The 13,711-nt window shown below is 46.2% G+C and overlaps 1 pseudogene across 1 annotated transcript in view; it reads right to left on the bottom strand.

The window, feature by feature from the left end:
- The window catches only part of LOC144817818 (uncharacterized), a 316,434-nt pseudogene that overhangs the window by 36,652 nt on the left and 266,071 nt on the right, over positions 1 to 13,711 (bottom strand). Inside the window, exon 7 of the transcript XR_013606986.1 lies at positions 8,746 to 8,932. The product of XR_013606986.1 is annotated as an uncharacterized LOC144817818 (transcript). The remainder of the gene's footprint in view (positions 1 to 8,745; positions 8,933 to 13,711) is intronic.

Below are 13,711 nucleotides of genomic sequence, written 5' to 3' on the forward strand. Positions count from 1 at the left end.
TCTTGGCTGTTCCATCTACATCAGGGAGGGCAAAGGGTGGTATAACAACAGCATTGTCTATTAAATTACAGAGGTTGAAAACTTCGAAACTGGTGGAGACAAACTGGTACCAACTACTGCTGTTAGAACATCTTTTTCCGGAACCAGTGTTATTAATCAATTGGTACTATAACATCTTTTTTTTTTTTTTTGAAAATTTCTTTATTAGCAGGATATATGAAGTTATAGGAAGCAGTGCATAACAGGTCGGTACATGAGTCACATATTTGTATCATATGGTCGCACTGACAGGATATACACATTTTCATTTGTCATTATGTTATCACAACACCCAAGCTAAACTCCCCCCACCCTCGCCCTCCCCCCCTCCAGGCACTTCCTATTCACATTTATACCAGCCCGTGGTGTCGGACATTCTTACACATATATACAGCGTGTGTTGCAGTATACCTGCTGTATGCGTACTAGGGGTATGTGGGGTTAGACACTGTTGTGTTAGCGCCGTCTGTGGCTGTGCACCTGTAGTTCGTGCGATGGGTCCTACCTATCGGTGAGCGCCGCATAAGTGTCAGTCTATGAGGTGGGACTACCCCCATTCCTGGTGACCCAAGTCTACAGTGTGTTCTGACTCTGAATCGTTCCCCGACTCAAAGGACCCCAGCAAGGCATTCCAGTCTAGGGAAATGGGGTGTCTCCTAAGCCCTCTGCGTTCTTCGCGCTGCAACATCGTACTTTCAGCCTTCCCCCACCTCACTAGCTCCGCCCTCCACATCTCAGGGTCTGGTGGCTTGGGGGACTTCCATCTCATGGTGATCGCACGCTTCGCTAATATCAAGGCTAAGTCTGTAAACCGTGTGCCTACACTCTTCCTCCGCTCCACAGGGCCCAGTCCCAGGAGGGTATATTCCAATGGGTTGTATGGTTTGGAAGGGACTAGTCTAGCCAGGTCAGATTGTACTGCGGTCCAGTAGTACCCCAGCTTAGGGCAAGCCCACAGCATGTGAACCAGTCGGGCATCCTCCCCCCCACACCTCGGGCATGTATCAGGAGTGTCTGGGAACATAGTGTGCAGGCGGTGAGGCGTCAGATATGCTCGGTGGAGGAGCATGAGCTGTATGAATTTAAACTTCTGGTTCCTCAATACCTTTTTGGTGTACTTCAAGATCCTGTCCCACTCCTTATCTCTGAGTGTTCTCCCAATGTCATGTTCCCACTTATCTCGCAATGGTTGTAGCGAGATGGCCCTGCCCTCTCTTATACCATGCGTTATCCACCTGGTCAGGTGGCTGCCAGCCCCCATTAGATATTGCGTCGTGATTAGTGGGTTCGTGGGTGGCTCCGTCCCGTCAGGGGCCCATGCCTGTGCTATGTAACATTTCACCCCTGCGTGTAGCAAGAACGACCTCCCAGGTGAGTGGTGTGTAATGCGAAAGTCTTCAAATGACATCATCTTTCCATCATTAAAGAAATCCCCCACCTGTGTCACTCCCAAGTCGTGCCAATCTGTAAGCATGTGGTTTGATAGTGTTCGCAGCCCAGCCGGCAACCCTAGTAGTGGTATCGTAGGGGCGTAGGTTGACGTGGGAGACGCGTATTTTACAGCCCGCCTCCAGTGTTCAATCGCTATGCGGAGAAGGGGGGGCGTGGACCTCGGGATCCCCGCCTTCGGTAGCAATAGGGCGTGAACCCTCCCTTTGTTCCATTCTGAGTCAGACATATCAATTTCGTGCAAATTGCGTCCTGCCAGCCAGTAGGCGAGCCATTGCAGTTGACATGCGAAGTTATATGCCCGGAGGTCCGGGACCCCCATACCACCCGCAGACGTGGGAAGCTGCAACTTCTTTAGGCTAATACGTCGCCTCCCGGTGCCCCAGACCAATTCAGTCAACAGAGTGTCCAGTGCTTTGAATACCGCGGCAGGGATTTTCAGCGGCAGTCCGGTAAAGTAGTACAACAGACGTGGCAGTACCACCATCTTGGTAATAGTCACCCTGCCCGCCACTGCTAACGGGAGCGTGATCCAAAATCGCACCTGTGCCCTCAGCTTCGTAATAGCCCTTCCTACGTTGCCCTCTAGCAGGTCCCTTGAATCTCTATACACTTGTATCCCCAGGTAACGGAAGGTGTGCTCCGCCACCTGGAATGAGTAAGGTGCGAAGGGAAGATGAGTTTCCATCCTGGCTGCAGAGAAGAAAAACCCATAGGACTTGGGTTCACTGATCGTAAGGCCCGACATAGTGCTAAAGGTGTTAAATATTTCGGGCACAGGGTCTAAGTCCCCTCCCAGGTCCCCGAAGTAGAGAATAATGTCGTCCGCGTACGCTGATACCACATGCGACTTCTCACCCCTCCGTATACCTCTGTGTTGCGCGGACTCTCGGAGTTTGCACAGCAGGGGCTCTAGCGCTATTATAAACAGTAGCGGGGATAATGGGCATCCCTGCCTGGTACCCTTAGCCACTGCCAATTGTGCTGATATGCACCTGTTTGTTCGGACCCGTGCAGTTGGATATGTGTTGGTACTATAACATCTTTAACGGACATGACATCTCGACAATACAAAGCTTGGAGGACGCAGTGAGTAAAGAACGCAGTAGGTACCCTTCATCCTCCCTCATCTGGGTTGGCGACTTCAACTGCACCTTGTGCAGTTATGGAGGTTCGAATGTCTGTGGTCTAGAGGATTCGAACGCCCAGCCCCTGACCCACTTTAAACACACCCTTCAGGGGGATGCTTTGAACAATATTATCATCATGAATGACTTATGTGTGTTGGACCCCTGGTTTGCCCCTGATATGCCGTATATACCAACCTTTCAGGGCACAAGGGGGGAGATGAGCACAATTGATTTTGTCCTGGTGTCTAGTAGCTTTTTCAAGTACGTTGATAAGTTGGAAGTGGTGGGCAATCCCGCAAGTGATCATAATCCTCTAGTGCTGACATTGTATCTCCCAATAGAAGAATCATTAAGGATCTGGGAACCCCCAATTAAGTATAGTAAAAGTCAGGGCGTGACATTGAAATGGGGGAAGGTAAACGCGACAAAACTGGAAGAAGACATTGCGGTTAATTGTAAAACTGAAATGGAAACATGTCTAGCCACGGTATCTAACCCCCGTAAGGTTATTGAAAGCTTTGAGAAGTTGTGTGGTTGTGTGGCAGAGCACCTTAAAAAACCAAAGGGGAAGGGAGGCCAAAAGGCCTTCAGATGGTTTGATTCTGTGTGTTCAGCCACACACCGAACGCTTAAACTAGCTCTGCGCCAAAACCCAAGAAACAAAGAGCTTGTAAGGCTTAGTAGAAAGGCTTATAGGGACGCTATTGCAAAAAGAAAGCAGGACCTAAAAAATACTGCCTGGGAAGATCTTGAAAAAGCTGCAGAACTAAAAGATAGTAGACTTTTTTGGGAAGTCATAAATCGACCCCTTTTTAAAAGTGATAATAACGAATCTATAGTTATGCAGGTTACCGCTGCACAATGGGCTGAACATTTTACTAAGATTTTTAATCCTCAGTCCATTTTAATAAGGGCAGGTATGGATGGGACAGGGGATTTGGTGGCACCCCCCTCGGCTTTGACCCTCAGCTCTTCACTTACACTGATAGAGATTGAGGAAGCCTTAGGGAAGGGAGCACGGTTAAAAGCACCAGGCCCAGACGCTGTCCCCTTGGACCTTTTTAAATCCAATGTTAGTTTGTGGGCACCCATATTACTAAATGTCTTTAAAGCTGTTGTGGTTGGGCCCATCCCAAGTACATGGGAGGAGGCAACTGTAGTGCCGATTTTCAAGAAGGGCGATAGGTGCGATCCACGTTGCTATCGCCCGATTTCTTTATTAGATGCCTCATGTAAAATCTTGGGCAGGGTAATCCTAGCGAGACTAGAAAGCTGGGCAGACTCCACAGGACTTACTGTTGATTCCCAATACGGTTTTAGGCGTGGAAAGGGGACTAACGAGCAGTGCCTAAATCTGTCATTAATTTTAGGGAAGTATATGAAGGCAAAAAAATCCTCAGTGCATCTTGCCTTCATGGACTTGACAAGTGCATTTGACACTGTTTGCAGACATAAGTTGTGGCGGATGATGGATGATATGGGCTTTGAGGAACCTTTGGTCACATTACTCCGCAGGTTACATGCAGCAACAACTGTATCAATCAGATATGGTCCTGGAGGTGAAATAACCAAACCAATACCTTCTACGGAGGGCGTGCGTCAAGGATGCATTTTGGCGCCTTTTCTCTTTCTCATTTATACAAATGGGCTAGAAAAGTATCTATTAAATCAGGGTTGCGATTTCCCAAAAATTAATGGCAAAAGTATCCCTATCCTTTCTTATGCGGACGATACTGTCCTAATGACATTAACTGGAAATAGCATGCAAGTATGTTTAGACGCCTTTAATACATTCATGCTGGACCTCGATTTAAAGGTGAATTTTGATAAATCCTTTGTAATGTCTTGTGGGCCCAAAGGGTCAAATATTAGGAAGTTTGTGGTAAATAACCGCATAATTGGAAAAGTGGAAAACTTTAATTACCTTGGTAATCTGTTTAATAACAGATTAAGCTGGATGCCGGTTATGAAGGTTCGTGCCCAGAACATGACAAGGGCCATAGAGGGTATTTTCCGTTTTTGTAGTAAATTAGGGCAAAAACATGTTAAACATCTCAAAACCCTCTATACCTCAAAATGTCTATCTGTGGCCACTTATGGAGCAGGGGTGTGGGGGATTGAAACACCATCTGTGATACAGGTGGTGGAAAATAATTTTATAAAACGGGTTTTATCAGTCCCAAAAGGTTGTTCGAACATTTTCTGTCACAAAGAAATTGTGATGGTCAGTGTTTCTGATACGATTCGCCTGTCCCCTCTATTGTTATGGGGTAAAGTTTGGAATTCTGAAGACCTGCAACTTACTAAAGACATTATTATTGATTGCATGGCTTCAGAAAACTCTAAACAGATTCCCTGTTTGTCTTATGTTTGTAAGATGTTAAACAAGATTGGATTGGGATATTATTATGATAACCCCGGAACGATAGAGGGTAACTATAAGGCGGATATAAAGGCAATGTATCGGAAATCATTAAATCCACCACCTTTCAATCCACTGCCCTTGGACGATGTTACTGTTTATGCCTGTAAACCCCAACCTCAGTTTTACTTAACATTTACCCTCAATGTACAATGGCGATTCCTACTAACAAGGTTTAGGCTGGATATTTTGCACTTTTTGCTTGCATTCCCGAAACAAGGGGGTTGGTGTGAGAGGCTGCCCCCTTGTCCATGTAACAATAGGGATAGTCAAAGCACTATACATCTGGTCCTCTTTTGTTCCTTATATCAAGAACCAAGACTTCGGTTTATTAGACCAATACTGAAGGGGAGGCAACCTTGTACTTATAAAGAAGGGTATGATTATCTGCTAGCATTATCCTCTGTAGAAACTTGCTGTGCCATGTTAAACTTTATTAGAATTTCGTTAAAAATCAGGAAAGCCTACGGCTAGTACTACACTGTATAGAATATTCCCTGGTTAAATCATTTTTTATATGTATTTTCATGTTCATATCATGCCTCTTTAAATGGGGAAATTGTGTTTTTAACAAAGAATTTTTTATCATATGAGGTATTATGAATTGTATGTCAGAACTTTTATGATCCATTTTATGAATCGAATAAAGTTTTTGAAACGAAACGACCCTGAAAAAACAACGCTAAACAAATATAAATAATTCTTAGAAGATTTTTGGTCACCCAAATATTTTACCTCATGGGAAAGGCAGTAGTTATAAAAATGATAACTTCACTTTGTGCTAACATTTTGATAAATATGCTATTTATGAGTCTCTCTAATGACTTCTTTAGAGCATTAGATAAAACCATTTTTGATTTTCCATGGTAGCCTATGAAGGCATGCATATACCTTGCTAAACTAAGGGCCATGTTTATGAGAGCTTTGCGTCATGCTTGCACCACGCACTGTGGCGCATGCATGACTTAAACCTCGAAGTCATATTTTTGAAGCTACTCAAAGACACTTTGCTTGGAGTAATACAACATGTTGCAGAACTCTGTGCAAGGGAGGCGTTCCATGGGCACTACTTGGGTGTTGCCAAGCAACTCCCGTGGTTTATGACGCATTCCCAGATTTACCAAACCAGGTAAACTTGGGACTGCACCAGAAAGATACGCCTTCCAAAGGAGAGGCGTAACCAGGAATAATATCTCTATTTCAAAGACATTTTCATTATTATTTTGTAGGTACAAGGAGAAATAGTGATTTGCCCTGAATCACAGGATGTTGATCCGATGCCGAGATTCGAACCAGGTTCCTCAGTTCTAAAGTAGGCAGCTTTGGCTGTTATGTCCTGAGGTTTGAGTAGAGGTCGAGGGCCTAAAATAAAAAAATGTTTTAAGAAATATCCCTGAGCCATGCCCTCATTCACGGGTGGTTTGGACCTGTAAATAGCCTTTTGAAAGACCATGAACATGGTTTCAAAAATAAAAACTATATGAATAAATATGTTTTTCATTTAAAAAAAAATACAATTGCCAGGCTCAGTTGTCACATGGGTTGGGACCAGGGCATGCCCTGCTCCCAGACTTTGCGGCTAATCTTTTCTATCCAACGTCAAAGGCCCGGCTGGGGTTTGCTCACCCTATGAGAAGGGTATGGGTTTTGGGTTGCAGTCAAACTCCAATGCTCCCGGCAAAAGCAGTAATCTGCAGCAGTTTGCCAGCCACAGGGGATGCGCAAAGCGCTATGGCTCGTGAGCAACCTTACTGAGCTCGACTAAAGGCTAACAGCTAGCATTTAGCCAACTAGGGAAGTCTCAGACCTAGTATAGCATTAAAAACCATAAATGTACAAAAAAACTCTTTTTTTTAAATATATATATTTTTTTAATTTATTTTATTTTTAAGTTTCAAAAACCTTTATTTCTGAACGCCAGTAGAGACACAGCAATGAGCCTTCAACCCTGGGGCCGGCAGCATACAACAGAGAGTCGGTTTGTCACTTCAGAAATAACACAGCCCTTCAGCCGCCAACCCTGGGCGGCGTGACGAATTTACTTGAATGCAGGTTAGTCAACACTTGCACAGGATAAATAATTATCGTGTTTAAGGACGTGTGAGATATACCTCAATGCATTCCTACATAAGCCTCCTCCCAACCTGGCGAAGCATCCTAATTGTGAGGAGAAATAGCTTCTAGGAATTCTGAAACCTATCATTATTACAAACAAGAACCCCTCCCTCCCAATTACACACACATAGAGCCATAGGCCGGCTAAACAGTATCTAAATCTCAGTGGAGATCCGTGCGCAGCCAGTCTTCTGCCCCCCCCCGTGAAGGTAGAAATCAAGCATCCCATACCTGTCGTTACACGTGAACTGGCAGCCCCACAGGTAACATCTGGGCCATGTCATATGTATTTCATCACATTTGTACTCTGCTCACCCTTCCCTCCAGACCTCTTCTCCCCTGCTCAACAGACCATGTGGACACGAGGTTCGGGTGCGTAGTAGTCCCTCGACAGTGTGTTACTTCTCCGTATCATCAGAGGGGTGCCTAAGAGGGGCTCTCCAGTGCTATCTGCAGCATCAGAGTCTCCCTCCCGATCGGTGCTAAGTAGGTGTGTTTGATATAGTCCCCAGAAGTTTTTGGGGCGACTTGTAGGGGGTAGCAACTCGCTATAGTGTTCAGTTTGCGTGCAGCAGTAAAGCATATCCTGTTTCCAGCGGGCAGTGGTAGGTAGAGGCCCCCTCATCCAGCAGAGTGCAAACACCCTTCTCGCTATAATCATACCCATGTCTGCTAGCCTCCGGATCGCAACTGGAAGTCCCTTAGAATGGCCTATGAGCGCCAACGCAGGATCAGGAGTTAGCTCGACCTCCAGTATCTTGCTCATTTCGGTAAAGATATTGTCCCAATAGGCCTGTATCCACGGGCAGAGCCATGACAGGTGTAGAAAGTCGGCGACTAGCTCATGACATCGCTCACATGCCGCAGACTGATGAAGGCCGTATCTGTGGAGCCTTTCTGGGGTATAATATACTCTTTGGAGGAATTTAAAATGTATCAGCCTATGCTTCCCATTCAGGGATATCCTCCTAGTGTTCACACAGCAATAGCGCCACATGTCATCATCTATTGTGGCCTGTAAGTCTCTTTGCCAGGCCACTCTAACCTTTATGAGCTGGTGCTCCCTTTAGGACACTGCGAGCTTGTACAAATTAGTCAGTGATTTGCGGGGGACTCCGTTTTTATAACATATGTGTAAATTCACAAAAAAACATAGTTAAAGGTTAGTTATGGTTCAGTGAACAAAAAAAAGGAAAAATCACTGAAAGTTGTGGTTCTGAAATACAACGAACAATGCATACCATAATTGATGCCCCTGTCTTTGTCAGTGCGCTGATTTGATTGAAGGCAGATGAAAAAAACCTGTCTACTAAGAGCAAAACAGTGTTACAGCAAACACTGGAAAATATATGGGCTTGCCGTTCCTCACTTATTACATGCCTGCCTTGAAGTGTATCTAACCCCCTTTGCTAATCCACCCCAGGATGCCTCAGACAAGACACCCGCAGAACTATCACATAGGCAAGTACGTGGGTTATAAGGAAAGACCTATCGTCTGAGGCTGCACAAAGTAAATATTTACTCTCTTAGAGATGCCACCCCATGTGATGTAATATCTCGGGGTATCATATACACTGGAACAGCTGTTACCTGATATTTTTGTCGTAAATATCCATGTTAACGCCTTTCCCAGTCCCGCAGATGTCAATCCCCGGATCCTTGCTTTGTAGTTTGTATCATAACTCGCCACTGTGTACTCAGTGACCGAGGAATTTACTGTAACAAATTCGGTCTCCAGGAAAGTTTTATTGTAGTCTCTCCAGGCTGTGATGTTCAACTGAAAAAGAAATATGTTTAGAGTCAATATGGTACAGTTCAAAATTATCCTACACTCCTGTAAAACTTGCACATTTGTCAGTGACAGCAGTCACAAATGAAGGGTGGCGGGGTGGAGGGATACGTGGGAGGGGTCGCTTCCACGTGCGGGGAGTGGGGGGGTTAATAATAACATATTAATTTAAAAAAAAAACGTTCCTACTAACCTGAAGCCGATGTCCGACTCGCCTCCTGTGTCGCGTTGCTCTTCCTCTTCTCTTCCCGCAAGTCTCTGGAACAGACTCCCATCCAATCCCCGCACTAGGAGAGCAGTGCAGGGATTGGCTAGAGCAAGCTGAAAAGACGCTCCGCTCAGGTCAGAAGGTCTGTGGGGTTTCTCCAGCCCGGCTGCTCAATGCAACCGTGTTGGAGAAACCTAAGTACGCATGTGTGTATTGGTCGGACTGAGAAGGCTGGCAAAAACACATTTTCGCACTTAGGAAGTGCACATTGTACTCCTCTCCCCCTTCCCTTCCCATGCCTCCTTCCCACCCCTCCCTACAGCCCTCGCTCACAGCCGGCAATTAAAAATAAAACAATGCTACAACATCGTTTTATTTGCTGGCTCTGAGACCAGTAGTGGGCGACGCTCCCCCGCCATTGCAGAGGAGCCGTCACTGACATTTGGGCCTCGTTATTAGCTAACTGGAGTGAGATTGCTGGTAAGAATACTGCTCTGGGGCGGTACAGACCACTCACTGTTTATAGACATGGGGATTAATTTAGAATTCAGCAGATGGGGTACTTTGTCACAAACAGAGTACCCTGTCTGCAATACCCTTTGTCCGCCTGCTCTATTTTGAGTCACATACGTAGTCAGTCTTCTGACGGCGGGGTCCATGTAGGCTGCGCCATTGGAAAACTTCCGCTGACGACCCAGGGGAGTCAGGCTGTTGAATAAAGGCCATCAGACCCCCAGCCCTACTTAGAGTCAAAGGTCTCATGTCCCTTTATTTTGTTTGCAAAGATCAGAAAAAATTAAAATGATCCCACACACCCTTGAAAAAAACTCAAGGGTGTGGCGCCATACATTTTTTGTTTTTAGAAACAAACTCCTGCTCTGGTGGTTTGTTTCTGAAAAACAAAAGGTTTGGTGCACAGCAGTGCTTAATATGAGCCGGTGTTCGGCACTGGCACTTTATTGTCAACACGGGAACGTATGACAGTCTGCCACACAGTGGCGCTGTCAGTCAAATTGAGAGATGAGCACAATAGATGCTTATTTATTCAATGCACAATATAAATGACTAATACCAATATAAATGACTAATACCTACCACCCAAGACGTTTTTATAGCTTTGGGGGGGCTGCAGATGTTACACTTTTAAGAGTGTGATGATTAGTAGTGTGTTAGTGCTGTCATTGGCAGCGGTGGCAGAGGCAATGGGTGATGCGAGCTGCAGTGCCCTCCTGTGGAGGGCCCTGGCACTTATTTATTTTTTTACAAATTAAGCACTGGTGCACAGCCACCTAAAAGATAGTGACGCTCCAAACTTTCTGTGCCTTCACAGAAACCACCACGGTGGCACCGAGGTCACTGCTGGACAGGCAGTGGTCTCCTAATTTGTTGGCCGACAGACTGACCAGGGTGTCAGAGGAGATGACCACCAGGGTCTAAATCGGACCCTTGTTTATTCGAGGTCTGGAAATTTCGGACGCAAATCCTCACCATGTGAAGCACGGAAGACTCTGACTGGAGCAGGATGCAGGCCAACCCTTGCACTCCTCCGCACCATGGAGAAAGCAGATAATGCTCCCCAAGCATAGCTGTGCCCTCTTCTCACTGCCCTCCGGCCTCTGGTACCCGACACACAGCATGACTTCCACTGCCCCCTCCACCTTCTCAAAGCAGTTGGTAAATGGAAGCAGTGAAGGGCTGGAATTGGGAATGAACAATGGAGAGGGATCTGGGGGCATATTACCAACCAATAGAGATAATTTTTGTCTCTAACCTGTTTAGAGACAAAAATTATCGCCGCACATCGGCGATTTTTATCGCAGATAAACCTTGCTATTAGCAAGGTTTATCGCAAATGCGATAAAAAACGGCCGCAATGCATGAATATCGCTGAAAAGTCAGCGATATTCATGCATTATCGAGCAAATGCTCTTAGCCATGTTATCCACCTCCCATTTGATAACATGGCTAAGAACTGCTCCTGGGTAGGTGTTAGCTTTTGGAGATATTCGCGCTTTGCGCGCATATCTCCAAAAGTTGGTAATAGGAGATAGCGATGTTAGCGACTGTTTCCAGTCGCTAACATCTTGGCACGCCCACTTTGCATGTCATTAGTGATAAATATCACTGACATGCAAAGCGGGGCCCAAGATGGTCACTATCTCCTATTAGCTGTTGCTAACTGGTGTTAGCGACAGCTTGGTAATAGGGAGATAATTTTATCTCCGCTTTCTTGGCTTTTAAAGCCAAAAAAGCAGAGATAAAGCCCCTTGATAATATGCCCCTAGTACTCCCAGGTCCACATCTCACAGCCCCCATCCTGGAGTCAATAATTTGCAGTGCCTGTTACTTGGTGCAGGGATACAGAGTTGACTGGAAGAGGAGAGTGTCCCTTCCCCCACACAGGTTCCCCTGATACTCTTATGAGGCCCTGAAACTCCTACCCGAGCCTGCTTAACAGTGGGATTGTAGGGCCATTTCCCTTATTAGCATCATGTTAATTTCACTTATGTTAAGGACTGTTAGGCCTGGCACCATTGGCGTGGGTCTCCCTTCCATTTTTTGCTGATGCCTCTTATGTTTTTGCTGGTTTTAGATGCTTTTGGGCACTGTGCCACTGCTGTTCAGTGCCACAGTGCAAGTGCTCCCTATGGTAAATTGATGTATGGATTAGTGACTCCATGATTGGCTTGATTGGTTTACTTGTCAGACCCTAGTATGGTGCACTGCGTGTGCCCAGGGCTTGTAAATCCAATGCTGCTGCTGGGCTTGCAGCACTGGTTGTGCCACCCACCGGAGCAGCTTGTAAAGTGTGTCTCCGGCCTGCCATTGCAGAGCCTGTGTGCAGTCTGGTACTGCCATGTTGACTGAGCAAGTGCAACCACTTGCCAGTCCTTAAACCTGCCTTTTATACATATTAGTCACCCCTATGGTAGGGTCGAGGGCAGTGTGCATTGTCGGTAAAAGTCAGGACATGCCCTGATGTGTGTGGCATGTCCTAATAGTGAATTACAGCCATTTTCGTTTTTCACTATTGCAAGGCTACCTAGCCCCATAGGCCAGAATTGGCAGTTTGAATATAACATCTTATAATCCTGACTGACTCAGGGAACTAAAATACATCTTTTAGTGACGTTGGTTTTAACATTCTGTGTTTGAAAATACCACTTTTCGAAAGTAGGTATTTTCTTGCCTAACTATCCAAGCCTGCCTCTGCTAGGTTATGTATTCCTTGTCTGGAGTTTGAGTGACAGGGGCTGGGGGATGCCAGGAGTCAGCACAGAGCTGAATAGAGAGATCTGCATGCAGATGGGAGGGAGGAGTTGCACCGGGGACCTGAATAGGCCTGTGCCTTTCCTCCACAATGCTGGCTCCATCTCCTGTGGTGTGTCTGATGTCCCTGGCTTGCACTGTCAAAAGAAGAGAAGGATTCCTCTAATCAACGTGCTCCAGGACTGACCAGAACTGGTTTGGACTAGGCAAAGGCCTCTCTGCCTTCAGAGAACAAAGGGAAAATGAGTATGAATATTGGGACCCAGACCCAAGAACTTTAGATCACTTCTGGGAATCAAGCACAAACCTTTGCTGAGAAGAAGAACCAGGACGCTGAAGGAGGAGACTACCCCTGTGCTGTGTGTTTGGAGGTTGGCCTGCAGTGGTTGCTTCATTACCAAAGAAAGAAGAAAAGGACTTTCTATCAACTTGAAGAAGAATCTCCAAGGGCTTGAACTAGAGCTTGCCTCCTGCCTGAAGTCTCAGGGATACAAGACTTCACCAACCAGCTCCCCCCTGAATTCCCTTGCTGGGAATTGAATTGCCTGCTGTTGTGCTTGGCCTTCTGAAAGACTGCGTGCCGCTGGGAGCTGGAAGTGCGACGCAACAACGAGAAGCATGTCGACGCCACACCAACTGTTGTCGCATCGCAGAAGAAGCGAGCAGCCGCTGTCATCATCACATTGATGAAGTGTGGCGCATTGCTGGAGAAGCGGGCCGCCGCCACAGAGGTCGCCGTCGCATCACCAGAGAAGCGCTTTGCAGGGCCTGTCGCGGCTCCAAAGATCATCGAGTAGCCGCGCAGCCATCAGGCGTGCACGCATCGCACTAATGTTGTCGCATCGCAACCAAGACGCCATTTTGTCGCATCACACTGGAGAAGAGTATCGCATGAGGTGCCATCTTGTCTCATCATACCGGAGAGCAGTAAGGAACCGACGCATCCACTCCCCTGCGTGTAGGGTACCGACAGATCACCTTCCCTACGACCCTTTTGTTTACTTTGTGTTACGCATTCAAGGTACATTGAGAGTAAAGTGTCGCATTTACAACTTGAGAGAACTGAGCTATTTTATAACATTTTAAAGTCTATTTTTGAGTACAGTATTGTGGATTTTTGTCATTTGGTCTTGTGTTAAGTCTATATAAAAACACTTATTTTTATAATACAACCTGTGTGGTGTCCATCTGTAGTGTTGTCACTGTATTACTGTATGTGTTCACAAATGCTTTACACACTGCCTCTGAGATAAGCCTGCCTGCTCGTGCCAAGCTACCTAGGGGCTGAG

The sequence above is a fragment of the Lissotriton helveticus genome, chromosome 2_1, assembly GCF_964261635.1.
Source record: "Lissotriton helveticus chromosome 2_1, aLisHel1.1, whole genome shotgun sequence".
NCBI classification, from domain to species: domain Eukaryota; kingdom Metazoa; phylum Chordata; class Amphibia; order Caudata; family Salamandridae; genus Lissotriton; species Lissotriton helveticus.